The 23,255-nt window shown below is 30.6% G+C and overlaps 1 protein-coding gene across 6 annotated transcripts in view; it reads left to right on the forward strand.

The window, feature by feature from the left end:
* Positions 1 to 23,255, forward strand: part of LOC107446303 (fat-like cadherin-related tumor suppressor homolog) — a 456,785-nt gene that overhangs the window by 200,576 nt on the left and 232,954 nt on the right. For all 6 annotated transcript variants that reach the window (XM_087157390.1, XM_087157391.1, XM_087157389.1 and 3 more), the window contains one exon: positions 6,127 to 6,192. The gene's annotated coding sequence lies outside the window, so the exon portion shown is untranslated. The remainder of the gene's footprint in view (positions 1 to 6,126; positions 6,193 to 23,255) is intronic.

A 23,255-nucleotide genomic window follows, 5' to 3' on the forward strand; every position in this document is an offset into this window, starting at 1 on the left:
TAGGAGATTTATTGCACATTTGTCATGCTGTACCGGCTGTTTTGGCACGACCCCATGTTGTAATTGACGTGTACTGCAGAACACGCGTTTTGTTTTGCAGCATATTCAAGTTGTGAATAGTTTCAGGAAAATAGATTATTCAGTAAGGATAGATTATTCAGTAATAGATTATTCAGTTATACTGCATTTGACTGATTTTCTACATCATGTTTTTACATTACATAATTTAGTGTATTCGAGGTGGAAAAAAAAGGGTTTCTCAAAATTTTACAAAAATATGTCAAAATAGTTCTGTAAGAAATGTAGTCGAATTCGAAAACTAATATATTCATAATTGAGAATAGTGACACGCACATGATTGAAAATTCTCAAGAGGCCTTCCGTCATTCATTGATTATTCAGTGAGGTTTTACTGCATTTTACCGATTTTCAACATCACGTTTTTAAATTACGTAATTTAGTGTATTCACTGTAAAAATAAAAAAAAGGTTTCTCAAAATTTTACAAAAATGTGTCAAAATAGTTCTGTAAGAAATGTAGTCGAATTCGAAAACTCATATATTCATAATTGAGAATAGTGACACGCACATGATTGAAAATTCTCAAGAGGCCTTCCGTCATTCGTCCTTCCAAAATATCTTCTCATTTTGTTATCATATATTTGAAATGGATACCTTGTGAAATATATTTGAAGACGTACTTAATATGAATAGTTGTTTGGGGGGGGAGGATTGAAGAACACTTTTAGACATTTTAAGTATTTTTTCCAATTTTATTCGAACTTTTTATTAGGGAAGTATAGCACAAAAATCAAGCAATGTAAAAAAAAAGGGTTTTTTAAAAATTAAGAAAAAATGTGTCAAAATAGCTCCAAAACAAATAATGTCGAATTTGAGTATGCATGTACTCAATTTTGAGTACAGTGACCTGCTCAAAATTGAATAGTCTCAAAAATGACATAACACCCTAAAGTGTGACAAAGTTTGACATAACACTCTTAAATGTGACAAAGTTTAAACTTAGTTAACTCATAACGATCGAAAAGAAAATCTAATTAGATAAAAGTATACTGCACTTACATTCACCCTAAAATTATTTCACAAATCAAGATTCTTAATCAACACTTTCCTATCCTTCCGCCATATTTATTTATAAATGAAGACGGATTCTCATAGCTGTTTCAATTTCGAGCATACACTTACTTTAATTACACTTATTTTCAAATTCAATTATATTTGTTTCAGAACTATTTTGACACATTTTTGCTCAATCTTTAGAAACGCTTTTCTTGCAGTATACTCTTATTTATAGTGTTTTTTTAAACAGTATAATTTTTAAAAATTAAAAATCAAACGTCTTGTATTTTAATTCACAGGCCATTAATTTTTAATTGATTAGCAATAAAATATAGGAATTATGAATTCGATTAACGTTCGCTACCATTTTTTATTTTTATTTTTACGCTCAACTTGTTCAGATTCAAAATTCCGTGCAATTTTTTTTCTCGTAAACTTTTAAAAATTATTCGATTCTATCTTTGAGAAACTTTCATTTTTCATATTTCTTTTCATTCATTTTACTGAATATTTCATCATCAAATCTTTGAAAAAGTATCCCATCTAATCAATGTTTTCGTTATTTTGAAGAAGCAATTTTTTTCCCTACAATTTCAATAATTTGGAACAAAAAAACTTTTCTTTTAAAAATCTCGGTTTTTTCTGTAACATTTTCGTTACTTGACGCATCTCTTTAATAAATTTTTTTTAATACATCGTTCTCATTTTCAAAAAATTTTTTTTTTTTCTTTACTGGGTAATAAATCTAATAATCTTCATTTAAAGCTCGGATAGTTTTAGTTTTAAAAATTAATATTTATGTCAGTAAATAACTCCGTATTCATAGCTTAGATTTTTACGTCTAGCATTCGTTAAATAAAAATAATCATAGGAAGTAAATATTTTTAAAAAACGAGTTTTTTTTTCTACTATTTTCTGTTATCAAACGGGGCGTTCATAATTATGCTTTTCTACAAAAGAAATATGATTTCTAAGAGGACCCGCACTTATCATAAAAAATATTTTTTTTATAGAAAAGAATTTTTTCTTCCAATTTCAACCGCTGCTGAGTAATTTTTAAATTTTTTTTTTATCTATGTACATTTAAAAGGAATAAAAGAGGAGTATCTGGAAGGGTTTTTCGTTAGTTCTTTTTTTCGAATTTATTTAATCCAACATTCCCTCCCGCCTCTCTTTTGACAAAGATATGTTTTTAAAGTTCTGCTGATTTAATTCTTGGGGATAAAGGTTCTATTGAAGTTTTGGTTCCAGAACCGTATCTTCTTATTTGCTTTTACTATTTTTTCTTTCTTTATTTTAAGTTTATATAGTTCTGGATATTTGAAGTTGAAATCTTTACTATCTACGTAGTATTTTGTTTCGTTTCATTTATTTTCACTGAACAATAAAAATAACTATAATTGGGTTTCAAGTTCTTCCAGCATTTTTGATTCTAAGCTAAATATTTAAAATTTTTTTAATTAGTTGTGATTAAATAGACTGTTTTAAAAATCAGTTAAATAAATAACTTTTGATTGAATCATTTATATTTTTAGTTTTTCCGTGTAAAGTATTTTTGACATGTCTAACAAATGTGATATAACTGTCTGTTGAATAAGTAGTTTTTATTCGTCTTTTGAGTATTCTATACATGTATGTATTATGTAGCTTTGTTAGGATATGCTTTTCCTAAATCTATATACATTTTAGTGCTTTTAATGAATCTGAAAAAAATTCATACATTTTTAATTAAATATTTTAATAATTTTTCCAATTCATTATCATATACTTGAGAATTGAAACAATAAACATTTTAAATTGGATTTATCTCAAAAGTTTTTAATTTAGAAAATGGATTATCGAAAATAAGCATTTTTTTTAAAAATTTTTTTTGTTCTTTGCCTTCTAAATATACTAATGATAAGAATGTAATAAATTTAATTTTGAATGACATGTCTGATATTTTTGATACCGCGGATTTTTCTTTAGTATTCTGTTAAAAATAAAATGTTTTCAATGATATATACTGTCATCTAAGCGATTAAATATTCGCATAAAAATAAATTTATGCTTAAATTTATACTATAAATCAGGAATAGAATCTTGGATCTGCCAGGTGTGTAAAGAGGTGCCTTAGTTTTCTCAGCTAAAGTGAGAACCGAACAAGTTAAATTATTTGCAACTAAAATAATTACCGAGAATTGAAAAACTGAAGTGTTGAAGTGCCAGAATACGGAGTAGCAGTTTTAAAAATTCAAAAGTTAAGTTAAAATACAAAAGTTTAAGGGCTGTCTACGAATATCATTATTACTTCAAATGAGGGCATCTTTATTTTCTATATAATTTTGCGTAACTGTTTTTTCGGAGATACCTAAGGTGACCAATAATAAAACTTTGATGCCAGGGCTCTGTACAATAGCCAGTGTAGTAATTTCAATTTATACCTGCTTTAAACAGCTGACCCTTTTTTGGATTTACGGATTTGAATGGGAATAATTTTTGTAATTTTGAACTCAATCCAAAAGATATGGGAACTCTTGGATGTAAGTATTGGGACAAAAAAAAAACAAGCTTTGTGGAGAATGGTAAAACTAACCCGCATTTGTTATACAGGGAGAAGAAAAACCTCTCATGGTTAGCCCGATGGTAAGAGAATTATAACCTAGGGTATCTGCTCTCCAATGCACTTTCAGAAAAAAACAATCCCTTTTGACGATTCAGCAATCTTTGAACTGTATTTTGTTCATTTTGAGAATTATTTCGTAACGAAATCACGTGATTTGTGACGAACTATTGAATCAATGACGAAAATGTTTCTTCAGCTCGGAACCTTTCTGATGGAACTACAACGCATTTGCGTTATACGGAGAAGAAAATCTCCCGCGGTTAGCCTGACGTCAAGGGAACTTTAACCCCTGATCTGTCTACCACTGTGGATATTTTTAAATCAGCACTGTGTTTGGTGCGAGCCGGGCGCAGGCTTCGTATCGACCAGCCATCGCGATTCGAACCCGGTTCACCTCTTTGGAAAGCTAACACTGTGTCCCCTGAGCCAGCACGGCTCTGGTGATGATGATTGCAATTTAACAAATATAAATTATAGAAGAAATGGTAGATGCATTTATGCAGTAGTGTAATAGGAAAGTCCTTTGTAATCTGCGGACGTCATTTATTATGTTTTTTTTTAGTGAGCTTCGTTGGCCCTTTGCAATGTGACTTATTATTATTATTATTATTATTATTATCCGTAGTTCCACAAAATCCAAAATTATACCAATAGCCTAATAATACCAATGTCATAAACGCGAAAAGAAGACAACATAAATTTGTTTCAGATGAAAAATTACAAGAAATTTGATCCTCATCCCCAAAGTCGGCCTGGTAATTGGGGTGTATATTCAGATCTGCAATAAAATATGAGGGTTCGTATATAAGATGAATTCGTATTAAGATGGGGAGTGAAATAAGGGGGACCGAATTTGAAATTGAAAGCAAAACATGTTCATTTTTAGAAATTAGTTTTAATACTTCATGGACACCCTGTGCATTTTATCTTACATTAACGCATTTATTCAAATTGTGCATACCTTTTTGCCTTACTGTTTAAAAATTACAAAGTTAAAGCGATGCTTTGCTATAAATCTTGTCTGTTTCTTTTCTGCAGTCTTGTTTTTGAGCATACGAGAATATATTTTCTCTCCTAATAAATTCATATTTCCAAATTTGCAGAAGCAAAACGCTTTCTTTGCAAATAAATATTTAATCCTTCAATAAATCACTCTCCGCTTGATGCTTTTAAAATCTCTGGGAAGTAATTAGAGCTACTTTGTTCGAAATTCTTTAAATTTCACTTTTGCCGTACTTTACGCTACTTTGAAGAGGCTTCTAATCAAAAGAAAAACGGTAATATTCTCCTTAAAATAATATTTCTAAAATTCAAAAAGCCTTTCTAAATTATGAGCCATTAGTTTTAGCAAACAAAGAGAGCCTAGCTTTAAAATTGAGTTATCTATTTTACTTTAGATAACTAAAACGCTTATTCATGTTATATTTGTTTATTTATTTAGTTATTTTTTTTTTATTCCAGTCTTTTGCAAAAATTTATAATCGAAAGGGGAAAAAATATATTGAATATTTAGTGTATAAATTACTAAATCTCTAAAGGTATTGCCACAATATTTTATATAATCTGAGAATTTCCTTTATGAATCCATTATGCATGTAACTAAAGTAATAAAATATATGTTGCGTTAAAACAATGCTGAAACTTTACATGCTGAACTTATCTGGTTTAATTTGAATTTAAAATCCTAATTTTTCTTCTTTTGTGAATAAAACTATGATATTGTTCTGTGTTGTTATTACTTTTAATTCAAAAGCTGAGTATATAAATTTGAACAAATAGGCTTGTTTTTCAGAAATAAATCCTGTTTTTTCTGCACTGTTAGAATCTTCATTCAAAAATTATGGTAAAATAACAGTCTGTCCATCCAATTAACTGTTACGTTTACTGTAAAAAGCCGTTAACAATTAATATACATAGTTGCCAGCATTTTTGGCAACTTTAACTAAACTTTTTGGCAACTAAACTGACAAAATAACGATTGTTTGGAAGAAATAGTGGGAATATATTACTAAAAATGTGCTTGTTTTTTTAACTAAATATTTTTGCAATGAAGCCATGAATTTATTATAATGCATTTCAAAATATGTGTTGTCAATAAACAAATAAATAAAAAAACAAATAAAAAAAAAAGTGAAAAAGTAAATAAAAAGTCTGACTGTAATCACTGTAAAGAAAGTTAACCTCAAATCGTTGCACTAAATTGATAGCAACTAAACAGCAAAATTTTTTACTGCTGATTTAATGCATGTGATATCTTTTGATCTTTATTTACTTTAATAATATAACAAATAATTTTGACCAAAAATGATCTTTGTTCAAGCTTGTACCACTGACCCCCATGTAAATATTTAAAATGTTTCTAATTTGCATTAATTTTATTTTTTCTTCCGATTTCTTTCTGTCATTTACATTTGCATAGAAGTAAATAGTTTTCTTTCTTTTCAGGCATGAGCGCATAATAAATATGGATGAAAATTCAAGCGTAATTTTACTTGATGACTAAAGGCTTAGGTAAATATTTTTATGTATTTATATTTTATTATATTTCGATACAAAAATGTAAACGTTAAAAGTTTTTGAAAAATAAAATTTTATTTTATTTAAGAATTAAAAAGAATATTTTTACTACTCAAAATCAATATTTTTAAAATGTCTGTTGTCATAATAATTATATTTACTTTGCCCATAACACGTGTATTCTGTTAAATTATTTCTTAGAGTAATTGTTTCCAATATATTTCATAAATGGAACACTAAATGATCGACTTTCTTTTAGCAAGACCCCTAGAGTTTATAATTGAAAATCACGAGAAACTGAGAGCATATTAACCAACGAAAAACTATGAATTATTTTAAAAATATTTCACACGAAAGATAGAATTTTTTCATTGTATCGTTTTACCAATGCAGTGTTGGAATGAACATTCTAAAATTATGGTCAAATCCAGTTAATCTGTTAAAGTTTACAGTAAAGAACATATTTAATCCTTACGGTTTTGCAACCATTTTCAACTAGTTTGTTTAAAACGTCATAAAAACAAAACTAAACGTTCTTTTTAATGATTTTTACAACTATCATGGTTTTATGACAGCATCGGTTTTATAAGAGATGTTATACACAGAGAACTCTCCATGTATTGAAGGAAATGGAAATAATACTGTGGTGTCCACGCCGGGACTTGAACCCCCGCCCTGACGGTCATGAGATAGAGGGATTAGCCCTCTCGGTTAGGATAAGTGCCCATCCGCGCAAAATACTTCATTAAGTGGGGCCTATTTGGGTGAGATAAAATTCTGGTTGTTTAACCATATTATGAGAAACCAGATAATAAACGGTTTTCCTCACAGTTAATAGTTTGAATACCATGTTATATATGGGTATTTGAATGCTTTGTTTGAATATGGTAAAATAACAATTAAATCAATTGTTTTTCCGAGAAATTTGTAATAGTGAATTAGTCATAAAATAATGCTTCATCAGAGGTCTGTTTAGAAGAAATTTGGGTCTGTTAACGGACCCTTCACAAAATAACTTGTCATAGAAACGGACCTTTCACAAAATATTTTAACTTAAAAAACGGACCCTTCACAAAATGATTTTTCTTTTAATCGGACCCTTCACAAAATGATTTTTTTTTCAATCGGACCCTTCACAAATTTGTTTCTCTTCATTATTGTTTTGTGAATTGAATAAACCCTTTTACAGGGCAGAAAACAAGAAAGATGGATATAAACGAATTAAGTTTTGTCTTCGGCAGACGATTCATCCGTTATCCGTTCGAAATGAATATTCTGCGTTCAGCAGTATAAGCTAAACTAATTATTTGTATGTTGCATCTCTAATTTAGAAGCAGCAATTATTATTTTTTTTTATTATAATTTTACAGTGCTGAGCATAATCATCTATCTATTCACAATTTAAAAACTCCTGGAAAAAGTTTTTTGCAATAACTGGACCCTATTTGCACAAATTCATAAAAGCAGGACCCTGGTTGAAAGAATGTGAGTAATTTCTTCACAATTTCACAAAAACCGGATCTTTCTCTGGACAGACCCCTCGATAGTAAAATTCACAAATCTGTATTACTTTAGAATCCCGCGATTTTCTTGCAAATTTTCTAATTAAAGTGCTTATTTAGGATACGTCTGAGATATTCAGCCTGGTAACAAAAGTACCTTCACAAAATTATGCACATATTTACAAATTCTTACCGATATAAACTGGCCCGCACCGGAAGATCGGCATTATCTCCCCTCCGCTTAAAATTGTGAAATCCCCCCCCCCCAGGTTGGGAACCACTTGTCTGTTATAAATTCATTAAAAACCGTGCACAATTTATAATACTCGGTTTTGATATAAATGATTGAATTATTTTACGGTACCAAATGTACTTCCAAATACTGATGATAGCATTCTTTGAGAATGAGTGAAATGATGAAAAAATAATTCTTTTTAGAAAGTCGCACTTCTTTTAGGGAATTAAAAGATCTTTTCTGTGAGAAGGAAGACGTCTTTAATACCTTCTTAGATAGAAAAAAAAAGTTTTAAGAGAAGAAATGCTGACACGAGGATTTCTAGTTTGTTATTAAGTTCTCATGTTACGACTTAACGCTTAATTAAACATTTGTGTTTTAAGGATTTTAATTAATTAATTTCTTTCCACTTGTCACTTAAGAGAGAGAAATGGATCTAAATTTCTGGTTTTTACATTTCTATTTTTATGTATAGTTTATATTGTAAGTAATTAATGTTAATAACTGGGAAATTAAGAAAAACATTAAAGTATCGTTTTAGAGTATTTTTTGTAAGTTTCTAAACTGTAACATTGTTATGTATTTATTATTACATTACATTATTATGTTTTAATTTGACATGCGGGTAAAAATATAAAATTTGGAGAGTCAAAATTATTTAATAAATAATAAAATTAATCTATAAATAGAAAGTTAAATAAAAAATAAAAATCTTTGCCTGTGGGGACTTAAAATTTTGCTTAAAGGTTTTCGAAGTAAAATTGTAACATTAAAACTCCGGCGGGCTTGAACTCATGATATAAAAGTATCAGAATTTTTTTTTTTTTACTACTTTCTATTAAACGTTTTTAAGTGGATTTCTTATTGGGAAACTTGGAATGCGTGCTTTTTGGCAATTCCTCTTCGACATTTCTATTTCTAGATTTCACATTCAATTCTAGATTTTTTTCTCTTCGTTTCTTGTTTTACAAGATAGTGATAAAAAAGGTTTCAATGACTAATTTCTTTGTTTAGTCGATCAAAGGCCGAGGGTCTAGACCTCGAAATTTCGCCTTTATTCGTCGTACATCTCTCACGGATTAGTGCTCTAAGTGACCCTATGTATCTTGGGCCCAGGTCGGCTCGTATTTAAAACCTGCAAAAGCGAGCCCGAACTCATCTCTACCCACTATATCTTTTATCGTTAACTCTTAGTTCGGTATCTTAAAAATCAATATTTCTATTACACATATCTTATATTTTAGCTTTCATTTCCTTCAAAAAACCCAGTTCTCCAAATCTCCGAATAGTTATCACATTTAAAATTCTAAGAATTTTGTAATTTTTTTCTGAAATTTTTTTAAATCTATACATTGTAGCTATTTTGGGTTGAGAAGAACAATTTCATAACGTTTAAGATATGGTTATTGTTATTTTATAATATTTTAAGCGTGAACAAAAATCGGTTTATTATTATTATTTTTTCTTTTTGTTATTAATTTTACATCTACACCAGCTTTTCTCACACGTCCCTCTGTAAGCGAATAAAAACCTTTTTTTTAAAAAAAAAAACAAAAGAAAACGTTCCAGAACATTTTGATCAGAACAATAAAGATTTTTTTTTTTTTTTTAATATTGAATCTTATACAAAATGATCTCAACTATTAGCATTGCTATTTCTTAAAAATTTCATCTTTTGAACTTAAGGTTTTGTGTATAAGTTATATCCCTTACACATAATCGATTTAATATTAAAAATATAAGAAATAAAATAAAATAAAAGCGCCCAGTTCACAATCGCGCTTCTTTTTAAACTTAAAAACAACTCCTTCTTCCCTTCTTTTTCCCACAAAGTCTTTTTCTGACCATTCCCAAATACCGGATAACCTGTGTTTTTGGCTCCTATCTCACCTTCGGACTACAATCTACATTTAGGCACCAGTCTCACGTACCGCTGGCAATAATGGTGGCAATTATACAAAGATATGCCGCAGTTCGAAAATAAATTAATGTGCATACTAAAAGCCCTCGCGGCTCTTTTAGCCCCTATTCTGTTGCTCCAGCGATTAAATTACAGATCCGAGAGAACGGCCAACCATTCCTGGTGCATTAAAGCAGCAGCAGCAGCGAAACACAGAGCCGTACTTAACGATTCCATGCTGTATTTTGACGCAGAAACCGTGCGAACACATGAACCGCTGTCTTCAGTTTATGTCTGTTCCGTTGGCGTTTTAAGCTTCCGAAAAGGCCGATCGCTGGCGTATTTTCATTATTCATTAAAGGGTGTGTGAGCGATAAGGGTGTCGATGGATTGAGCCCTTTTATTAATCAAATTGTTAGAAGAATTCCCTTTTCCGTGAGGGTTAATTTATTGGGTATATATTTAGTTAAGACTGTTGCTTTTATGTCTTTGACGTTGCTATTTGCTTTGTCATTTTTGGAACTCGGTAATTCAACTTTGAAAATTATTTTTCTTTCGAATTAGTTGTGTTATTTTATAATTACATGAAATATTATTAATGGTAGTAAATTAATGTTTGAGCATTGTAAGAGCATAAAAGCTTCTTTAATCTGTTAAAAAGCTATTAAAATCTATAGTGGAATAATGAAGAAATAAGAATTAAAAACATCAAAATCTGTTTTTTTTTTTAAATTCTTTTTTACAGGAAATTGAAACGACTTGAAAGTCAATTTATCGCAAAAAAACACTTATTATTACAATATTAATTTACGATCCTTAAAGTTAATGTGTATATTTTTATGATTTTATTTTTTGGCAAGCATTCTAAATATATTATATTATTCATGTATATTAAAGTGTTCGTAGAAGGAAATCAAATAAATTTTTTTTATTGTTTCTTATTTTAAGAAGTAATTTACGCAAACAATAATAGGAAACAAAACAATGAGATAAAGTTTAATCAAAATTTGTATCTGTAATTCATTGTTTTTCCCCAAGAAAAATGACCTAAATTGCATTAAAATTAACTCCCATTTCAAACAGTTCAAAAACACGCTGGCGGAGGGAGAATGCTACGTGTTATTTTTGTTTTGAGTAAGGAGACTCAAAATTCCTCTTAACACTAACGGGCCATAATAGTACAGAAGGAAAAATGCTGCAACGTTAATTCTTAATATCAATCTTAAATTTTTATTCATTTTTTGAAATATTTTGTTTTTAAGTTAATTATTCTACGGATATTAGTCTTATTGTTTAACTTATTTTATTCCAATACTATCATTTAAACTTATGTTCTATATAAAGGCGATGAATCGAATCACCATTAATATTTGCTGAGAAAAAAAAAAGAGATTTTATACTCCATCCCGTTCGATTAACTTCTTTCTTCCGTTTAAATAGATCTCTACTGCGCAAGCTCCAATTGGTAAATAATTACTTCGCGCATGCCCAATGTGCATCTATTTTAGTCGTTAGTAGGTCGGTGCAGCTCTCTATAGCATCGATAAGATTCCCTACCTTTTTTTTTTTTTTTTTGATTCACCGTGCCATTTGAAAGGCAATTTTTTGCCAAATATTTTTAACTAAGTTTATTAAGTAGCTTTAAAAATATTCTTACATTCTTTATTTTTGATATGGTGCATTTTTAACCATATCGTTAATTTATTGAAAATCCCACCTGAGCAATAATTTTATATTTTAATTCTGACCGTTTTTTTAGAGGGTTACATTTAAGTATAAAATAAAAAAAAATACTTAACAAGTGAACCTAACTATAAAATAATAATAATCTTTATACTGCAAGCATTTTACAATGCGGCGTAGGTTTTCAAGTTTAGATTTACAAATCAGCATTTTATGAAATGAAGAAGAAAAAAAAAGAATTCTTTATCTTTTCGCAAATTTGTAATAAATTCTATTTTTATAATTTTTAAAATAAAAGCATGGATTAAAAATAAAAGAAGGTTGAAAATATGCAGAAAAGAAGGAAAAAAAAGTTGCATCAAATTACGTCTCCTATCTTCGTTTATTTGCTCTGTTATTTTCTAAAACGTATCGATTTTTTTTTAACGCAAAAGAGAAATTCATGAAGAAATTAATTCTTATTCCACAGCTTATTTAAATATTTGATTTGCGGTTTTAAATTATTCCTCATTATATTTTGATGTTTTAAAACTGATGATATCTACCGCAGCTTCTTTGTAAAAATTCGAAAGGTAAATATGTTTTTATACTCATCAACATTAATTTTAGAATTAAAAGCTCACGGAGTCTTAGAAATTTATCGTACATTTGCGTTGACTTAAAAGTTATGAATTATTAATTACCATTTCAAGTTCGCTGATTTGTTAAGGAGACTTAATTTTCTACCTTCATCTATATACCGTTATATTCTCGCATTCAGGATAACCATATTAATAGTTATCGATTCTCCGATATCTTGAGGAAATCCTTTACACAACCGTGCTTTTAAATTTCATTAAATCACGATATTTATCTAGTCTGTTGTACGTATTGAATTTAATTAAAAATAGCTTCTTAAAGTCAGTTAAGGGATTGTTACATTCTTATTGGTCTGAAATTTATATTAATTCCTTTTATTTTTCGCAAATCTTTCTACTTGGTAATATAAAATTGCTAATATAAATTATTCTTTTGTGTGGTGTGTAATTTACGTAATATGTGGCTTATCTGCATTTAGCAGAGCTGGGCAAATTATAGATTATTGTTTAATTAATAAGCTTCTTTACGTATCGATATTTGGTTAAATATTTGTATAAAGTTTTTAGTATAACTTAATTTAAAGCGTTCGTAGATGAGGAAGATATCTGTTGTTACTTATTGCACTTTTTTATTTTATTTTATAACCGTCGTTGAACAGCCGACCCAATTTTTGGGTTTACTGCTACCAATGTTCAACTCCGTAGCCTTGTAATTTTGAACACAATCCAAAAGACAAGGGAACTCCTGGATCAAGTATTGGGAGAAATTTGCCTTCGTGGCAGACTTTCTGATGGAGCTAACGAGCATTTGCGTTACATGGAGAGGAAGATCACGAGAGCCTCCCCCGGTTAGCCTGACGGCAAGGGGACTCTAACCTATGATCCTTCTACCACTGAGGATATTTCACGTCAGCACTGTGGTTGCTGCAAGCCGGATGCGAAATTCGTACCGACCAGCCATCGCCGGGATCGAACCCGGTTCACCTCATTAGAAGGCGAACGCTCTATCCCTTGAGCCATCGCGACTCTACTTATGCTACTTTACCATCAAGTCTAGCTGAAATCAAGCGAATTTTTTAGGCAGATAATGCATTTCTTGTTTTTTTTCAGTGACGTCATCTTTAGCCAAGAATACGACTTCAAGCCACACACGTCACAGCCCGTTTTACAAGGAGGACCTAATCATACTTGATTCATTCATCTACAAATCGTAATTTTGACCTGAACCAGAGAACGATCAACCGCAAATTCTGTACCCCCAGTATTGTTATGGGAACTAGCAGGACTTTGTGACCCCGACAGATTTATCGTGTAACAGTCACCATTTAATACACGAGGATTCTTCTGCCGACGGGATTCGAAGTCACGTTTCCACGAACACGAGCTCGACGTCCTACCAACCAAGCTCTCCCGGCCCGTGCACGAAATCTAAATTCGTTCATCTCATGCCGTTTCCTAAATAGCGATTAGGATTTATTAATTTATTGCGGAGATGATTGTTAAATAATATAAGATTTTGCTTCTTTCTCTTTGTATGTGAATCCCAACTATTTTTTAAAGTAAGCACTGGTTCCAAGATCCCATCACTAATTTTTATTTTTAAATCATTAGGCTCAGTTTTAAAAATGCGAGTTTACGCTTTTTAATTCCGTAACAACGTCTAAGCCTAGCACAATTAATCCAATTTCGGCTGGTGTTATTAACATTTATAGTCAACACAAATGTTTTGTAACTGTAAAAAATTCCTGATCAAATAACGTCACAAAATACCGACATTTTGTTTCATTGCATCATCCGTAAAATCTGTTTCACCTTAAAAGGTTATACCGTAATTTTTTACTGTAATATTTATTATAAATAGACTGATTCTGTGATTCTACGGTTATAATTAAATTACCATAAAATCATTGAATCACTTTAGTTAAATAAATATTAGTGTAAAAATTACGTTATATCATATTTTTTTGTTCCGTAACATGATCCGGTAGAAATGAATTTTACGATAAAAAGTACCGGCGCTTAGAGTGCCGGTACTTTTAACCGTAATTTGATCTAGAATTTTTAATAGTGTATTTGAGAATTCTCTCTATGCATGCTATTTTGTAAATGCTCTCTTTACTTAGAATTCTTATCAAAAATCGATGTAAATGAGTACATATTAGGGATCGCAAAATAAATTTGAAGGAAGGAAAAAACCTTAAAAATGAGATGAATTAATAACGAAAAAGGAAATTTTGAATATCATCAAAACAGATTTGATTGCTAGAGGAAAGCTCTTTATTATCTTTATCAGCACGAAATCAAAATTCGATTGAGTGCATAAATATGATTTTTATTTTTTTATCTGAATGAAAATGTTAATCATTATTTTTTTTAATAAATTTAATTTTAAGCAGGGTGCGTAGCGTTTTTAAAAAGTTCTTTTTTTGTATTTGGTTTTTTAAGAGCCTTTAAAGGGTGCTCTTTTCATTGTGCACTTTTAAAAAGTGTTTAATTTCCGCTTTTCTTCACAATAAGATTTTTTTCTTTACCATGTCGATTTTGCCTCGAATTACGCAAAAAGCTTGGTTTTCTTATAGCTACTTTCAACATTTTTTCAGTCAGTTCAATTCCAATCCATTTTGGCGTATCTTAGGTCTGTAGAATAAAGAAAAATGATAATCAGTTTACATGCTTGAAGAAATACTTGTGGGTCCGCATGTGCTTATACTGAGCCGGATGGATTCCATGGAAAGGATTCTTGCACTCTCATGTGCAAATCAGCTGCGTTTTGCAAGGGAGTGTCGAATTTTGGCTTCATTTTCCGCTCTTTAAAGTCGAATCGAAAAATGTAGCTTTTTAATGATCATGGGAACCAACTGAACATTACCAAATTTTACGTGGCCCCCATTTAAAACTAAAAAATACAAATGATAACTTTTTTAAATTTACAGTTTAAACTAATTATAATTTTGAATTAAAATTCTTTTTTTTTACAGAACCAAATAAGGTAATTATAATTTTAAAAGATAAAATGAGTGACTAAATATTGAATATTTTTAAAATTCTACATTAGTTGTTTTATGGAGGCTTATATTATTAAAGATTGAGTTCTTTGTCAGAAACTAGCTATTTTATCATGATCACGTAAAGTTTTTAAAAATGCATTTTGTTAATAAACTCTCAACAAGAGAAGAGGTTCAACTGCTTAAAAAGTGCTTGTTAAAAAATTTGTTTGCATGCCCTATTTTATTCTTTGTTGTTTTAATAAATTTTTATTTTTCTATAATCTATTACTTTTGTTCTGGTAAGAAAAATAATAGCTAGAAAAAGCATTATTTTTAAAATTTATTTTCAACCATTTAACTATATTAGGGTAACCTAATATCAAGGTAAAATCCTAAACTATATTAGGATTTTTTAATAAATGCCATTTTTAAGTTTCTTATTTTTATTTTTATGAGTTTAAAATAAGTTAGATTTATGTAATAATCATTGTTTTTTCAACAAACCTTTTCAGTTTTTTACTCGTATGCCTAATTAGAGAAATAATTTATTGCTAGAGATTTGGATTAATAGATGATATATATTAACTTAATAGGGTACATATTTCTTCGTTATATTTTTTGTTTGTTCATTCTTATATGCTTTTTAAGGTTATTTGGCTTTTCCCCAATATTAATCAAGTCTATTTATTTCATAGTAAATTTCTTCTCATAAACTTTCAATTCAATTATTTAATTTTTTCATAGTTGTAATCGCTTATGCGACTGGATTTTTGTCCGTGTCTCATTTATTTACAACATTAATAATTTACTCTTACTCTTTTGTCAGTTCTCCTGCATTTTTATCAAGATTAAATAGAATTGATTTATTCGAGATACCACTGAGCAATTACGAAATAAAGCATGATTTTCCTATTCCACCATTTTTTGTTTCAATTATTATTTTTCGTATATTTAATATTTTTAGCCAGACTCTTTTTGTTTAGGGATTTGTAAATCATTGTTTCATGAACTATTGTTCGCTAACAACTTTAGGTGCTAAACAAAAGCGCATTTCCTATTTTCTAAATGTAAAGTAAACATGAAATAAGTGATCCTCATCCATTATCATTTCTATTTGAAGTAAAAATAAATAACAGCATTTTAGTCGAAATGCATGTTAATTGTATTATAGCAATCACTCTTTATAGTTCTATACTTCCTTTACTTTTTCTTAAAATTATTTATTCACATTTAGTTTTAATTAGCTATTGAAGACAAAAAAAAATTAGAACTTAAGATTTATAAATAAGACAAGGGTGGATTACAAGGAATTTAATTAAAAGGAAATATAATTCAGAGGCGAGAAGATATTAGAAAAAAAAATATTTTAATAATAAAAAAACAAATACGGCAATAATTTACAAGCGAAGCGTTCTATATATTCTGTTTCCCCCCATCCTGTACTAATGTTACATCTGCAATGCGATATAATCATAATTATGTGAGCCTTACATAATCTTGATTGGAGCCTTGATGGCTCGTTGGATAGAGCGTTCGCCTTCCAAAAAGGTGAACCGGGTTCGAATCCCAGTCGATACGAATTCCGCATCCGACTTGCACCGACCACTGTGTTGACGTAATATATCTTCAGTGGTAGACGGATCATGGGTTGGAGTCCCTTTGCTGTTAGGCTTACCACCTAAGGTTTTTGTAGTTATTCTCTCCTTGCGGGAACTAACCCACATGGAGTGTGCCCCTCTCTCAAATGCGGGTTAGTTCCGTCAAAAATTCCACCACGAAGGCAATTTTCTCTTAGTGCATTGATCCAGGAATTCCCTTGTCTTCTGGATTGGGTGCATAACTACTAGGTTGCGAAGTTGAACATTAGTAGTCGTAAGCCCAAAAATTGGGTCAGCTGTTCAACGACTGTTATAAAATAGAATAAAATAATCTTAATTGCACCGATTGTCAATACTGATTGAGCTACTGTTTGTCTTCGGCAGACTATTCTTCCATCATTCGTCCGAAATGAATAATCTGCGTTCAGCAGTTTAGACTAAATACCAAATATTTGTATGTTGCATCCTCTAATTTAGAAGCAGCAATTGCTGTTTATTTTTGAAAATTTTATTTTTTTAATTATAATTTTTCAGTGCCGAGCATAATCTTGTATCTATTTACAATTTAAAAACTCCTTGAGAAAGTTTTTTGCAATAACCGGACCCTATTTGCACAAATTCATAAAAGCGGACCCTAGTTGAAAGAATGTGAGTAATTTTTTCACAATTTCACGAAAACCGGACCCTTCACAAAATGCTTCGCGTGCAGGTCGTCGGGCTACCGAAGCGGGGATGCCTTCCCCTCTGCAGAGGATCAAAATTGTGATGGCATGTCTTCGGATCATCTTCAGGGATATTTCCCAGACCGTCGCCAATAGCCCATTGTGCAGCTTTACTGCGACGTAAATGATCTACAACTACAACAACTTGAAATGTTTCGGATAAATTCCCCTGATTGTTAATAATAATGACTGGTGATTACATTGCTCTGTTTTTATTTTTTTTTATTTTTTATATCTGAACATTATAATAAGAAAACAAAATATTAACTAGCTACTTTTATTTCTTGACCTTTATTTTCTCACAAAATGATTATTAAGCGAGGAACGCGTTTTTCTTCACAACAAGCTTTGATTTCATTCGAAATTTTTCTGATTTCTCCGTATTAATGACTAGTGAATACGTTGCTTTGTTTTTAATCAATTTGAATCTTTATACGGAAGTCAAAATAATATCTATCCACTTTTATTTATTTCTTGGCGTTTATATTCCCACAAAATGCGTGAAACCCCGCTCATCTTCTCTACAAGCTTTGCTGGCAAGAATTATTTTAAATTGGTTCCATTCGAAAGTTTTTTTTTCTGATTGCCCCATAATAATGACTGGTGCTTTGTTTTTAATCAATGTGAACATATGTACGAAAAACAAAATAATAACTAGTTTCTTTTATTGTTTTCGGCGTTTATATTCTTACAAAATGCATATTACGGGAGAAACCCGTTTATCTTTTCAGCAAGCTAAGCTGGCGGGAATTATTTTAAATTGATTCTATCCGAAATCTTTCTCGTTCTGCTTGTACCTTTTTTTCTGCCTAAACGTGTGAGTAAATTGTTAGGAATAAAAAGTTGAAATTCGTATTGTTCGTCTCCAATGACTTTCCAGAAATGTTTACAAATGTGCCGGAATTTCCAATTGAAGGCTAACACTCTCAGCCTTGTTATCTTTTCTAGTCAGACGTAAATGTTTTTTGTTTTTCTTTTTTTCTTATTCCGACCCTTTATTCTTTTATCCGATGAAGCGTTAGGGGACACGGGAGCCTATCTTCCACGGAATGCAAAAGTAAATAGTGGCATTAAAAGACAAGGTACTTAAAGTTAGAAAATAGTGGCCCTGTATCTGTATTGTTTGGGAACGTTCTTTTAAAGATTCGTTTTGTTTATAGAACGATTTTACGGTTGTTTTGTTCTATTTCCTTTTTTGAATTCTTAAGCTAATGCGGAAAATTGTTTTATTGACGTACAGTTTTTAAGATTTAAGAGGTCTTTCTAATATCGGATGAAAAAAATAGTTTGGTTTTTTGTTGATGAATTAATGTTTTGTTAGTTCTTTGTTTTAAGTTGTATGTTATTATGGGTGATATAATAAACTTTTTTATTGCTACCCTTATTTTTGCCAAGTCAGATAAATTAGCCATGTTTCTCACTGAGTTATTTGTTATGTAATTGAATATGTAAGTACTTTCACTTTGATTTTAGATGTCTCTGTATGATATAAGGAGCTCTTGAAAATTAATGGTTTGTCGTTTGTTGTTGAATTCCAAATAAAATAAACTTTAAGTTAGTTTGGTGCATTAGAAATAAGACTGGCTCCTTCCAAGCCCTGACCTTTCCCCTATATTGTAGCAAAATAAACGTCATAAATAAGAATTGTGAACGAATGGCTTGTGAAAATTATGCGTGTGTTATTTGTTTAGACTTTTTAAATCAAAATGTTGTTTAATAAACCTAATATGTTACGAACAACTAGTTAATCGGTAAAGCAATTCCTATCAAAGAGGTAGAAACATTTTCTAAGCTTATCTCAATTTTGATGTACCTCTAGTAGTAAAATAAATTGGGCCCTTATTGAACCAACATTCGTTAACCATATTCCGATATTCTTGACTCAATAAGGGTAAAAAAGGCCGATATTGGCCCTACATTATATTGCCTTAATATTTTATATTCATTATTCTGCCGATATCGGCCCTAAATAAAATGGTCCATTTCACCCCATATTTTACAGTCATTTTTAAACCAATATCGGCCTCATATAGAATTGTTATGGCCCTATATTAAAAGCCATTTTAGGACCAATATGCATGTTCGCATAGGACCTATATTGAACTGATTTTGAGTCCAACTGGGGCCAAAGTAAAATAGTAGTTGCTAGGGATTTTAAGTATTTTTTTGAATAAATATATTAAAAGCGAAATAAAAATGGATTACGATTTTTCATTTGCATTTTAATTCATTATTTTCTTATTAGAATTTACCTGAACCTAAATTAATATGATTTTAATTGAAATTTGCATTGCACTAATCGCTGGCACATCAAGGCCTTCCTAATATCATTTGATAAACAACCATCTTATTCTCGCGTGTATCATCTCTCTTTATCATATTAAAACAAATTATTCCGTCGAAAACCTCGCGTGATGCGAAGCAATTACCATTCCTAACTGAAGCCAATATCACCACAAAATGAATCTTCTTTTGCAAGGAATGGGATTCTGATGCATCTAATTAACTCCTATCGTCTTCCCTAGTAAGCTCCAATTTCTCTCCCTCCTCCTTTACTATTTCACCAAAATATTCGTGTAATCGAAAACAATGCCACTAGAACGAAGTAGGTTGTATAACTATCTACAGGACAGGTTTCAAATTTTGAAAGAAAGAAAAAAGAAGAATAATTAAAACGCGTTTCTGATTAAAAGTGTTGTCCACTTCGTGAAGAGAAAGTCAGAAACAAAACGAGAGCTTGTTCGTTTTCCTGTACGCTAATCTTAAGTAGTTTCCATTGCATTTATTATTTCGAATTCGAATAATTCGCGTGGAATAATTAAGGATTTCGAACGTTTACATCCACCCTTTTGTTTTGTTAAATGAGAATTCTTAGTAGGTTTTCGTTTGCTGTCTTTTTCGCCTTTTTTAATTAAATTGTAAGTGCTAAGTGTGGAAAATTAAATCCGCTGGAGGGAAGGAAATTTTAGTAAGCTTTCACTTTTGAACAGTGCTCTTAATGTATTCCCCTACAAAGATGGATGATGTATTAACTTGGTTGATGTCCATATTTGCAGACTTTCGAATTTTATTAAATGTCAGTATAGGCAGTTAAATTTTTGGAATGTTATCGCTCTAAATGCCATTCCTCATGTAGTTCTTCATTCGTTCTCAGATTACTGAAACAATCTCTTAATGTACTGTATTTTGCAAGCTTATTTTATCAAATATTTTTTTAAGATTTATGCTTACTTTTTTAACATAGTATACGCTTTCTATTTGTTTATTTGTATGTAGTGGAACCTGTAAAAGTGACCACCTGGGTAAAGTGAACGCCTGAGTAAGGTGACCATTTTCTACAAGTTTTATTTCAAGAGTCCTTTTCAAAGAGTCTTCGTAAAGTGACCACCTCTATATAGTGACCATTTGACTTGGTCCCGAGGGTGGTCAATTTAGACAGGTTCCACTGTTTATTAATTTTTATTTATTTATTTTCTGTCGCCAATGACACATTAAAATAATGGCCTCTATAAGGCTTTGTTTTCTATTAGAAATACTGCTGGTAAAAATTTATTTAAATTTTTTTTCCTTCTAATTATAACTTACTGTTTTTTCCCCTTAAAGATTCATCCGAGATTACGAAATTCTCCAGATTAATTTATAACAGTCCGTTTTAAAACATTTCTCTGCACAATATTGTAACAATTGTATTATAAAATTATTTTTTTTTAAAGATTCATCCGAGCAACGATTATGAAATTCTCCCGATTAATTTAAAACAGATCGTTTAAAAAAATTCATTGCACAATATTGTAATAATTGTATGATGAAGTTATCTTTTCTTAAAGATTCATCCGAGCAATGATTATGGAATTCTCTCGATTAATTAATAACAGTTCGTTTCAAATAATTTCTCTGCACAATATTGTAACAATCGTACAATGAAGTTATCTTTTTACAAAGATATGGCTCTACAATTTTTTTTTAATTGAAAAGTAACATTCTAATTGCAATTTGTCTAATAGTAAAGTATCGGGGCATGACTTGACACTTTCTGACCAATCTGTATTAATTAATCTTTAATCTGTATGTTTTTTTTATTTATTAATTTTTTATTTAGTTCTTTAAATACTTTAACTGAGATTTTATCCCATCTTCTTTTTATTTCATATGTTTCGAATTAAATTTAAACAACATGCGTTTCTTGTGTATAATTTTTATCTATCTTCTAATTGCCAATGCAAATTTTGCTATAAAATATGTCTTTGGATAATTCTATTTATAACAATAGTTTAAAAATTTATCTGGATTGGTATATTTATATTGGTAGCATTTATTAATTAATTTTTAATCTATTTCAATGTGCTTACTTTTTTTCCTATTTAATCATTTATATTGTTTATTGATTTTTCCATCTACCTTTTTTAAGCATAATTTTATGTTTCAAATTAAATTTAAACAGCATATATTTCTTGTGTTTAATTTCTTATTTACCTTAAATTTGGAATTTAAATTTTACTCTACATATCTTTGAGAAAGCTTTATTGTTACAATAATAATCTCTGCCTGGTGGCGTCTGTGTCGCAGGCAAATTTTGATATATGAAGATGGTGATGTATATTGACTCAGTAAATTCTGCTACGGTAGCATAAATAATTTAAATAAATTAATAAAATGGATTTAAATAAAATATTATAATGCAGAGAATGTGTAATGTTCACAATTACGAGGAAAAATTTTATATTTTGTGACAGAAATGCAGATCAAAACACCAATTTAAAAATCAAAATACTAAAACAGCATCACTCCCAGAAATGAAATTCTCACGTTTGACGACTAGTCACCAATTCTTGAACTATATTTTGTTAATTTTGAGAATTAACTCGTGACAAAATTGCGTGATTTGGTACGACACCGGAACTCTCAAATATATGCTGAAAATATTTTGTCAATCCTAAACCTCATCGTAGTGCATTGTTAGAGATTGTGAACTGAGATCAAAACAAGACGATCGAAAATATAAATGAAGTTTGTTATGGTGGTCATGGAGTTGGCCTCGTATTACAAAGATCCCGGGATCAAATCTCGCTTCGGGCTTGGAAATTTGTCTCTCTGTTACATTTGTCTTTCTTTTGTTATTAAGGTGACATTTACCCAGCTATATAGTGCCCACGATAAAATGATAGTTAGAAAAATTAAATACATTAGGCATTATAAGTTTTTTTTTTTGGGGGGGGGGGGGGGTAGGGGCATAGAACGACGAAATATTTTTTTACTATTGACGAATTTGTTTCTCCGAAGATGTAACGATAGTTATTTAGTCACTTTGACGGAATGTTGGCTTGAAGCATATACCTGGAAACGGTTTCGTCAAAAACGAAGAAGTTGTTGTTGTTGTTAATTTACGTCGCACTAGAGCTGCACAATGGGCTATTGGCGACGGTCTGGGAAACATCCCGGAGGATGATCAGAAGACATGCCATCACAATTTTGATCCTCTGTGGAGGGGATGGCACCCCCGCTTCGGTAGCCCGACGACCTGCTCGCGAAGTCGAGCACTTTACGGTAGCACAGTTCAACGAGGACCAATACCGCACATCCTCGGTCCCTACGCAGACTGATCCAAGTGGTCACCCACCCGCCCACTGACCGTAGCCAGTGATGCTTGACTTCGGTGGTCTGCTGAGAACCGTGTCTTAACGATCAGTCCACTGCGGGACCAAAAACGAAGAAAGTTTTGTGAAATTTGTGTATCCATTGTTTACAGTGATACTATCCATTTACATCGATTGATCACTAATAATTTATTTTATGGTGGTCTGAGTAAGTTTTAGCGGTCTAAGCTCAACAGACCGTCGCTAATTTAGAGCCTC

Source organism: Parasteatoda tepidariorum, chromosome 2 (genome assembly GCF_982258835.1).
Source record: "Parasteatoda tepidariorum strain Cologne lab strain chromosome 2, Ptep-v5.0, whole genome shotgun sequence".
NCBI lineage: Eukaryota > Metazoa > Arthropoda > Arachnida > Araneae > Theridiidae > Parasteatoda > Parasteatoda tepidariorum.